Here is a 10,787-nt window from a genome sequence, read left to right as displayed (position 1 = left end):
TCTTGGCTCAAGCTCTTTCTTTTGCTAATCATGTCTCCTTTCACTCAACCACACCTCCATTTAGCAAACTCCAACTTAGGCATTCTTCAAGGTGACAAAGTAACATCCTCTTGGAAATATGTAGCATATGTAGCATTCTTCGCCTTTCTACTTGAGATCTGCATCTCCAAGGTATCTTTTTTTTTTTTTTTAGATGGAATCTCGCTCTGTCACCAGGCTGGAGTGCAGTGGCACCATCTCAGCTCACTGCAACCTCTGCCTCCTGGGTTCAAGCGATTCTCCTGCCTCAGCCTCCTGAGTAGCTGGGATTACAGGCGTGCACCACCATGCCCAGCTAATTTTTGTATTTTTAGTAGAGATGGGGTTTCACCATGTTGGCCAGGATGGTCTCAATTTCTTGACCTTGTGATCTGCTCACCTTGGCCCCCAAAGTGCTGGGATTACAGGCATGAGCCACTGCGTCCAGCCCCCAATGTCTCTTTATGTTCCCGTAACACTCAGAAACTTACCTTGTCATTGATTATAACCACAATATATGATAAGTCATTCTATTTCTTGTCTTTCTCCCACATTCATCTGTGACTTCCCTGGAGGGAAAGACAGTTTCCTGCATCTTTTCCCCCAAAGTATAGTGCAATGCTACCTATAGAGGAAGTTTAATAGTTTGCAATTATGAATGAACTTAGTACCTTACTAACCCACAAGGTTGGCAAGCAAATCGATACACTGTACCAGTATTATGCTGACTTATGTTTCCACATGCTTACAGGTATTGCGCTGTTGGAATATAGTAGTTCCCTCAGTCACAATTTCACCTTCTGCAGTTTCAGTTATCCACAGTCAATAGCAGTCCAAAAATATTAAATGAAAAATTGCAGCAATAAACAATTTATAAGTTTTAAATCACCCACCGTTCTACATAGCATGATGAAACCTCGTGCACTCTGGCTCTACTCTGCCTGGGACAGGAATCATCCCTTTGTCCAATAAATGCAAGCTGTAGATGCTCTCCACCCATGAGTCACTCAGTAGCCATCAGTGATTGGATCGACTATTGTGGTATCACAGTGCTTGTTTTCAAGTAACTCTTGTATTACTTGGTAATGAGCTCAAAGTGCAAATATTTAATAAGGAAAGAAAAAAACGTCCTATGCTGAGGTTGCTGAGATCCACAGTTAGAATGAATCTTCTATACATGAAATTGTGAAGGAAGAAAAAGAAATTCAGGCTAGTTTGGCTGTCACACCTCAAACCACAAAAGTTACGGCCACAGTGCATGATAAGTACTTAGTTAGGATGGAAAGACATTAAATTTGTGGATGGAAGACAAGAATAGAAATGTTCCAATTGATGGTGGTTTCAGGCATTCACTGGGGAGGGTACGGGCTTGGAACTTATGCCCTTTGAAGAAGCGCACACCACCGTCATTTCATACATCGGTATTCATACACAGCCGTGTGCTCTTCTGTAATTTTAAACTTGAAGTGGTAACTTAGGGAAGTATCCTCTTCAAGTCAGTTGCTGGGCAAGGTGGTTTTGTTTATTCTCAATTCTTAAGAGTCGAGCGGTGTCGTTTCCATGTGCAGTCATCTATTTTTAATCCAAGAGAGTCTCAGAATACTGTGAATCATTCCTCGGCAGCCATACCTGACCCTCTCATGCTGTGGCATGAGCCTCTCCCATCGCGTCTGCCCAAATAAAAACAAAGCAACTGTTGTTCATGTTTTCTCTCTGAAACCATCTGTCATCGTCCTCAACTTAATTTATGCTCCTTGCATTTATAGGAAAAGGGAAGAGAAGAAAAGAGGTAATTTGCAGAATATTATTTTAGAGAAAGTAATCTTTAAACTCTTCACTATTTACCTTACCTCCAACATCCTTTGTATGTTCAGTTCCATCCAGGAGCACATCGTTTGCCTGTGGTGTGACTCTTCCTTTCTCATTACCAGCAGTTAAGCTGCGCATAGTGTGTCAGAGGCTTAACTCATAGCCAATGGTCCCAGTGTCTGGTGGAGACAGAGGGACCCAGGCACTGTCAGCTATGGTTGAAAAGTAGATCCTGAGCTGACTTTATATTGCACGGCATGAAAAAAAGAGAGAGAAATTGTGACCCTTGGCAAGATCGAGTTTTGTGCAGATTTTTTTTTCCCTCCACAGCAAGACTACAAAAAAAAAAAAAAAAAAAAAAAAAAAAAGCAGTGTTCTTTGGAGACTCTTGAATGCTTACTCAAAGGCATACTGCTGCGCAGCTATTTTGTAAAAGTGGAGAAATGGGAAATGATCATGTTCCGAGGTAGCTGGAGGCTGTCTGGGCTCACAACCAGGCTGCACTTCCTTGGGAAGAATGATTACCCTGCCATATGTGGCACTCTGGAGAAGAATGAGACAAGAAGTGGCTATGAACTAAGTCATAAGAAAGTAAATTAGGCCAAGTACTAACACAAAAACTCACTACCACTTACTAATTATTCATTCATCAATTATTTTCTGAGTACCTACTTTATGCCCAACACTCTTGTAGGTGTAGGGGATAAATGAGTGAACAAAGCTGACAACAATAACAAAAAATATATTTTTATGATGCAACATTCTAGTGAGGGAAGAAATAAATAAATAACATACCAAATCAATGATAGCGTATATTAGAGAGGGTCAGGTGTTATAGAAAAAAACAGAACAGGATGGAGGGAATCTGGCGGGCTAAGAGAAGGACTGTCGTTTTAAATACAGCCACACTGAGAAGGTGGCGACTGAGCCAAGAGTTGGAGGAGGAGAGGAAGCGAGCTGTGTGGCTGTTTGGAGGAAGGTTATTCCCTGCAGGGGAACAGTGCAAAGGTTCTGAGGCAGGAACATGGTTAAAAGGTTTGTGAAGAATCAAGGAGAACAGGCCATCAGAGCAGCCTGAGCCAGGAGAGGGTTATAGGAAGTGAAAATGAGGACAGCAATGAGGACAGATAGTGCAGGGTCGTCTGGGTCATTGTCAGGACTTTCACTTTCACTCTGAAAGTATTGAGGGGACATCCATTAAAGAATTTTGAGCAGAGGGGTGGCATGAGGTGACTTCAATGTTTATAAAAGCTGTATTTGCCACATTGAGAATGGTTTGTAGGAAGATTGTTTTAAGTCCTGGTCACTAGGGCACTGAGAAATACAAGTTATCTTGTTCTATCGTTTTAGCAAAATAGGTATTATTATCTATTTTATAGATGAGGAAACAGAAAGAGGCAATCACCTGAACAGTTACATAACTAGAAAATGATAGGTCTAAGACTTAAACCATGAAGTAAGCAATAACGTATATGCTCCAAGCCCTATAGCATTGTCAATTCTGGTTTAATTGCACTGATGCTCAGGGTTACCAGTGGAGTGTTGTGTGTGTCAGGAAACAGTCTATAGACATTTGGAGTTACCACATGAACTAATTTCTGGGCCATATATGATTGATATAATTAAAAACTTTCACTAAAATTGCTGATGCTTTTAATAGTTAATCAACTAGTTTTCTGCATGAAGAAGAAAGGGTTCCCAGTCTCTCTTCAGAGATGTACCTGCAGATTGTTTTCTTCTCCTGTGCAAGGATTCCTGTATCATTGAAGAGGTAGAACCCTTGTTAGGTTACTAGAACAAGCTGAGTTGACATCTTAATAATTTCCTGATCATAACCCCATACTGTTTCTGAAAGATACAGTATTTTTCAGAAGCAAATATCAGAAAAAGTGATCAAACTAAATAAAAGCAGGGACCACAGGCATAATCAGTGGCTTTTAGTGAAGGCTACCTATTAAAGTAAATCCTCATGATTCCTGTATCGGTTTGTTTTTAACATGTAATATCCCTCCTTTTAGCTAAGAAATATGCAGAAAGGCTTGTAGGGAAAGATCAAAAAAGGTAAAAAACAAAATACAAAAACTGAAATCTGCAAGGTTTGGTACCTGCTCTAGAACCAAAAAAATGAAGAGTTAAAGGACTACGAGGACTTCTCACTAATCAAAGCAGGTGAGCCATCACTTTAAGATGCAGATCAAAAAGCAAAGATGCAAAAATATTTTCTGCAAATTTATTTGATTATAAATGTTACAATTACTTGAGGAGGTAATTTAGAGGATATTGTTAATTTGCCAACTTATCTGATTATTTAATTGCAGACATTAGTTTTCAAACCATTTAAATTCCAGACTTCCTGAATATAATCAGATATGATTGGACATGACTTTCCTGAGCTAGACTTGCCAAGAATATTGCTCTTGTTATTTACCTAGCAGCAGATGACCAAAATATAGGCTTCTGCTATTTTCTTCAGGTAAAATTTATTCAGGTTTCAAAGATCATCATAGAATTCAAAAGAACTGAATTTCAGAAATTTTAAAACTCCACTTGAGGGAAGAAAATCCCAAAGTTTATTTAAACCATATAAGGCTCACGATTATATCCATGTACTACCACATGAAACTGTTTTGCCTATGTGATGTGAAGCATGAGAAAATAATTAGTAGCATTCAAAGATCTGGCCTCACTTGGAGAAGAACATCTGGATAATCAATTTATTAACTAAAAGAATCTGAATGTTTGGGTGTAAAGAATTGTTCCTGTTCTTTGGTTAGAAAAGTGGACTTGAAGTCATTAGAGAGAAGTTCCTTAGGAGAAGGCATCTCATTAAAGTTTCAGTGTGACCTATTTTAAGCTTGACTGGAAAATACATAATAGATCCGATAGAAACCAGGAATAGAGCAAATCAACATCCCAGTAAAGGGTCTGCTTTTACATAGATGCCATAAAGATTCCTAGGCAAGTTGACACTTTTCAATTTATAGCATCTGAATGGAAACACAGTTGTATGTGAGATTGATTAAATAGGTTTCATTACTTTATAGTCACACTGTACTTGGGTTTGTGCATTGTGCTAAATTATTCTTACCAAATTATTTTATAAAAAAATCAAAGAAAACCTGTCTTTCGTTCTGATTCAGTCATAATATTCAGGGTACTTTTCTGTCATTTTATTTTTATTGCCCTCTGGAGATGGCTTTCAGAAGTTCATCTACACCAATTTATTGTATATATTTTGTCCTTGTTTTCTTATTGATTCAAAGCTACATTCACTTGTTTTTAGGTATACTTCTATATGAAGTAATGTGACACATCTTTCAAAACCATGTTACAAAGACCAGTGCTGTTGGAATCCTGAATTCTGATATTTTTTCAACTGCAGAAACACTAGCTAGCTATTGAAATTATAGCAAGTGTTTCCTTGTTTGATTGACTCACATCAAATTGCAGTGAGAAGCCATGAGTGGCTTGACTTTCTATCACTGAGGTATCTAATTCATTTTATTAGTCAGAAATACATTTTAACCTTATGGAAATAATTTTTTTTCATTAGACACAAATACATACATAAATACCCCTAGCCTAGGCACACCCCATATGTAAGAAAGTTAACACTAGAAGAAAAAGCATGTGCATGTGTGTGCTTATTTTATCTGTCTATCCATATGTAGATACTATATCATCAGATCTAGATCTAGATACATAGCTAACTAGATATGGAAATCACTTATGTCTGAGAAAAAGATATGGACTTACAGTAATACGGGCAATGCATTGCTGTTCTCTTAAGTGAGTGTCTTCATCTCATTTTACCTGTTGGATCCAGACTCCAAGTTACTAACATAAATCTGTCAGTCTCAAAGGCTATGGTGTAAGATTTCCTTCAGAGGAAAAGACATAGTAAAGCATACTATGTCATTTATGCTTATGCTATGGATTAGTTTAAAATGCATTAATCATTTTTGTCAATAATTTTCTTTCATCTCTCTGTTCTCACCTCATGGCAATGTCCTTGAGGCCATCATCTCCCCAAAAGGCACGGGGTGGAAAAAGAGGTAAAATCCTATTATAACTATTTTACTATTTAGGTTTAGCAGCTCTTCTAAAGAACACAGTAGAAAATGAAACACAGATGCTTCATTAATTTCATTATGATTGGTTTAGATGGTGCAAGTAGTTCTCAGACTTTCCTTTTATGCCCTGTCTTTGAACAGGCTTACAAAACAAAGATCATTGGCAATGATATGGTTTGGCTGTGTCCTCACCCAAATCTCGTCTTCAGTTGTAGTTCCCATAATCCCCACATGTTGTAGTAGGAGAGACCAGGTAGAGATAATTGAATCATGGGGCTGTTTCCCCCATTCTATTCTTGTGATAGTGAGTTCTCATGAGATCTGACAGTTTTATAAGGAGCTTTCCCTTTTGCTGGGCACTCATCCTTCTTCTTCCTCCTGCCATGTAAAGGCGGACATATTTGCTTCCCCTTCCACCATGATTGTAAGTTTCCTGAGGCCTCCCCAGCCTTGCAGAACTGTGAGTCACTGAAACCTCTTTCCTTTATAAATTACCCAGTCTCATGTACGACCTTATGCAGCGGGAGAACAGACTAATACAGGCAGCCAGTTAACATTTTTTTTAGCATGTCGCCTCTAGTTATCCATGGTGTATAACTATAGGAGTTCAACTTATATTATTATGTCCTAGTAATGTCCTTTTAACACTGTATTTATTGAACTAAACGGGTTTTCTTTCACAATCCCAATATAAAAATAACTATTCCTTGTATCAACTTCGATAATTCAGAAAATTGGCTATAAATGTGTTAGGGGATAAGAGATAGGCATGACGAATAAAGATTATAAATACTAAACAGCCCAGGGCATATTAAAATAGCAATAATAAAAATCGTACTATTCCATAACCAAATCAAGTTTTGATGGAAAGAAACACATAACTGATTGCCTTCTCATTAGAACAACAGAAAATCAGTTGTCCTATTGGGCTCTAATTGAGAAGCCAGATGGAGGCTGGCAGTCCGAGTGGCATTCCTGGGACACACAGAACCACAGGAAGCAGTGAGCAATAGGTTCATATTTCTATTTGCATATAGCCAGAACTGCATTTGACAGCAAGAACAGATTTCCCAAACCAAGCATCTCTCATCAAACATATATTCCTCTGGTAGACAGCAGGCAGTAGCTTCTCTTTTAACAGGCATTTTCTAGTTTTTATGCACACTTCTAATGATTTTAATGTAGAGAGAAGAGGTAGGTAGAAATATATGAATGATTTGAAGAAACTACAGATAATGAATTATTTCTTTGCTGTTTCTGAGTTGAACAAACATACTACTAGAACGAATAAGGATGTTTAGCAATATCAGAGGATGCAAGGTCTATATACAAAAGTAAATTGTACTTCTGTATACTAACAATGAAAAATTGGAAACTGAAAAAACAGCTGTGGTAGCATCATAATGTGATAATTTAGGGATGACTTTAGTAGAATGTGTGCAATACATTTACCTTAAGATTACAAAATATTGCTGAGAGACATTGAAGAAGACCTAAGCCAATAAAGACATACACTGTGTTTGTGGACTGGGAGTCTATATATTATTAGGGTATTTATTCTCCCCACAGTGAAATATACATTCAAAAACATTTCAATCAACATTGACACATAATTTTTGTAAGAAATAATAGGCAATTTGATTCTTAAATTTACATGACAATAAGAAGCAGTAGAGAACCAAGATGATTTTTAATGAAAATGGCAAAACAGACTACTTACACTACCTGATTTCAAAACATGATAAAGTTACTATAATGAAGATGATATGGTATTGACATAAGAATAGATATATAGGTAACTGAAATAGAATAGTGAGTTCAAAAATAGACATATACAGTACAGTCATTTGATTTTTGACAGTGTTGCCCAAGTAAATTAATGGGGAAAGAGTAGCTTTTCAATAAATGATGCTGAAACAATAGAATATTTGTACTTAATTATACCATATACAAAAATCAAATTAAAATGAAGCATAGGCCTAAACATTATATTTTAAACTATGAAACTTCTAGAAGACATGGAAGAAAAATTTTTGGCATTTGCTTAAGCCAAAAAATTTTTATGACACAAAGCATATGAGAGAAAAACTGATTTTGTATATTGTATAGGATGGGGTGGTGTTTCACTATTTCCATATTTCCAACATTTTAAAAAAGATGAATATCAAAATTTGCATTATAATTTAATATTTTTTTCAAAATTTTTGTTTCATGAAGATTTTAGAGTATAGTCCATCTCAGAATAACCTATCTGAAGCCCCTATTTGAGATTTCATTATTAACATTGAGATCTAGTTGTCCATATCTTCATCTTACAATTTTAAACTTTTCAATATGTCATAACTTTTTTCTCAAGTAGATATAAACCTTGAGAATCATCCTTGCTATATGCTTATTGACATGATTTATTAGCTGAAGGGATATATTAGTGGGCCAACTGGCATTTGTTCATGTTTTTATTACTTCTCTTAGAAAAGAGAGAGGAAAAGATAGCAAGGGAGAGATATGGGTTTTAGCAAAGATAAGAAGTATAAGAGCAAATAAGAGTGCTGTGTTTTCCTCTTTTTCTCACAGTGGTGTTCTGGCACAGCACTCAGGCTCATTGAACCACCTAGCTCCCTTCACTTCCACAACCAAGAATTACAAAATATATCTGAAGGGACACTGAAACTCTTCAAGGTGGCGATAGTGATGGTGGTCTCTTTGTTCCTATGCATCTCAGTGTCCTGTGAGTTTTCCTCTTCTGATGCCTTTACCATTATCTTCAAATGTTACTTGCTTATACAAAGAAAGGTTGTCAGGGATCTTAAGACCGACAAAATTTATTTGTATTACCAACTAATTATTAACTTGGTTGTCACACTGACAGTGAGAAGAACACAAGATTACAAATAAAGATCTAATATTTACTTAACTCTAATTCCATGATAAGCCCTTTTTAACTTTTCTCTTGCTTAGTTCTCAAAAATGTCATAGAATGCTAATGACTTTGGTATTATTTCCATTTTAAAGATGAGGAAATTGAGACTCATTGAGGAAAAAGGCACTTGACCAAGCCTAAAGAGAAAGTGGACAGCAGCGTTTTAATTCCAACTGAGATCTGTCTGAGGTCAGAATCTGTGCTCTTTTTCCTGCTTTATCCTACATGCAGGAGGATCAGTAACCTAGATTCACTTTTGTGGCCCTGTCAGTGAGTAGTGGCAAAGATGGTGCATTCCTCATCTATTGCTGTGTAACAAATTATCCCAATAATTACAGCTTAACATAGAAGTAAACATTTATTTTACATAATTTCTGTGGATCAGAAATTAGGGAGTAGCTTTGTTGAAATGCATCCACAGAATTTTAATTTTTTGAGTGATGGCACAGGGAGGTTTATTCATTGAAGGAAGAATGTATTGCTTGCATTTCCCCAGAAAAGGTGGATAGGCAACTCTACACAGGGTCATATGGGGAAGCGCCAGAAGTCAGGAGGCAGAGGAAAGAAGGGAGGAGAAACTATGGCCCAGAGTCTTTATTGTGTTTTCTGTGGAAGAGGCAAAGCAGGTCAGGGATAGAGTTTAGCACTGACTGATTTGAATAATGGGGGTTCTTGCACTGTAGGGGTGGTCTCTAGTTGTGTGATGCCTTCCTGGCCTTAGGTTGGTATAGGGCAGGAAAATATTGACTTGGTGTGTGTCAAATAAAGCAGGTGGTTGGAGGTACGGACTTGAGATTGAGATTGGCTGGTTCACATAGGAAATATGCATTTTTGGTCATCGGTGAGTTGTTTATTATCTCTGAATTTGCTAGCCATAGGAGGAGGAGTTTATCCTGCCAGCTAGGCCTCTAAAGATGTTAAAACGTTATATAATGTATTTTTAACCAAACGGGATGTATACAGCAGCCTAGTTGTGCCATTCTGACTTAGAGTCTCTCATGAGATACCAGTTAAGTCATCAGCCAGCATTGCAGTCCTTGAGGGTCTGTTGGAGGATCCACTTCCAAGATGGTTCATTCATATGATACTGGTTATTGGCAGAAGGCCTGAGTGCCTTTCAGTGTTAGTTTTGTATTGCTCTATAACAACGTGCTACAAATGTAATGACCCGAATGAACACACATGTGTTATCTCACAGTCTCCGTGGGTCAGGAGTCAGGGCATAGGTTAGATGGAGGCCTCTGCTCAGAGTTTCTTCTGAAGCTGAAATCAAGACATTGGCTAGGCTGTGTTCTAACTGGGCTCAGGGTCCCTCTCCAAGTTCACTCAGGTTGTTTGTCAAATTCAGTTCCTTATGGTTGTAGGGATGAGGTCCCTGTTTCCTTGTTGCTTGTTGGCCAGGCATCTCTCCCAGCTCCTGGAGGCTATCCTCAGGTCCTAGCATGTGGCCTTCTCGCAGCATGGCAACTTACGTCTTCAACAGCTGCAGGAAAATCTCTTTCCAGTCTGCTATGACAGTGTTACATAACATAATGTAATCAAAGGGGTAACTGTCCCTTCACCTTTTCCATATAAGGTTATTTGTTCATGCATGTCTGATGGTGTTCATATGTTCTGCCCACACTCATGGGGCAGGGCATGCACGTCAGGGGGTAGGAAACTTGGGGCCCTGTTAGAATTGGTCACATGTAGCCACTCTATAGGAAGGTTATGTTTCAGAAATATGAGTGTGTTATAATAAAGATGTTTTCTTCATGAAGCAATGTTCCTAAAATATATGCTGGGTAATCTGTGATCCACTAGTGAGTCTGAAACTTGGGGCCCTGTTAGAATTCTCTGTTGACATGAACATGGCAGCTGGCTACTCCCAGACCAAGCTATCCAAGAGACAGCAGGGAGAAGCTGCTGTGCTATTTCTGACCTAGTCTCACAAGCTCTGTACCACTACTTCTGCCGCGTTCTATTTT

Source organism: Papio anubis, chromosome 6 (genome assembly GCF_008728515.1).
Source record: "Papio anubis isolate 15944 chromosome 6, Panubis1.0, whole genome shotgun sequence".
NCBI lineage: Eukaryota > Metazoa > Chordata > Mammalia > Primates > Cercopithecidae > Papio > Papio anubis.
Note: the sequence above shows the minus strand (reverse complement) of the source record.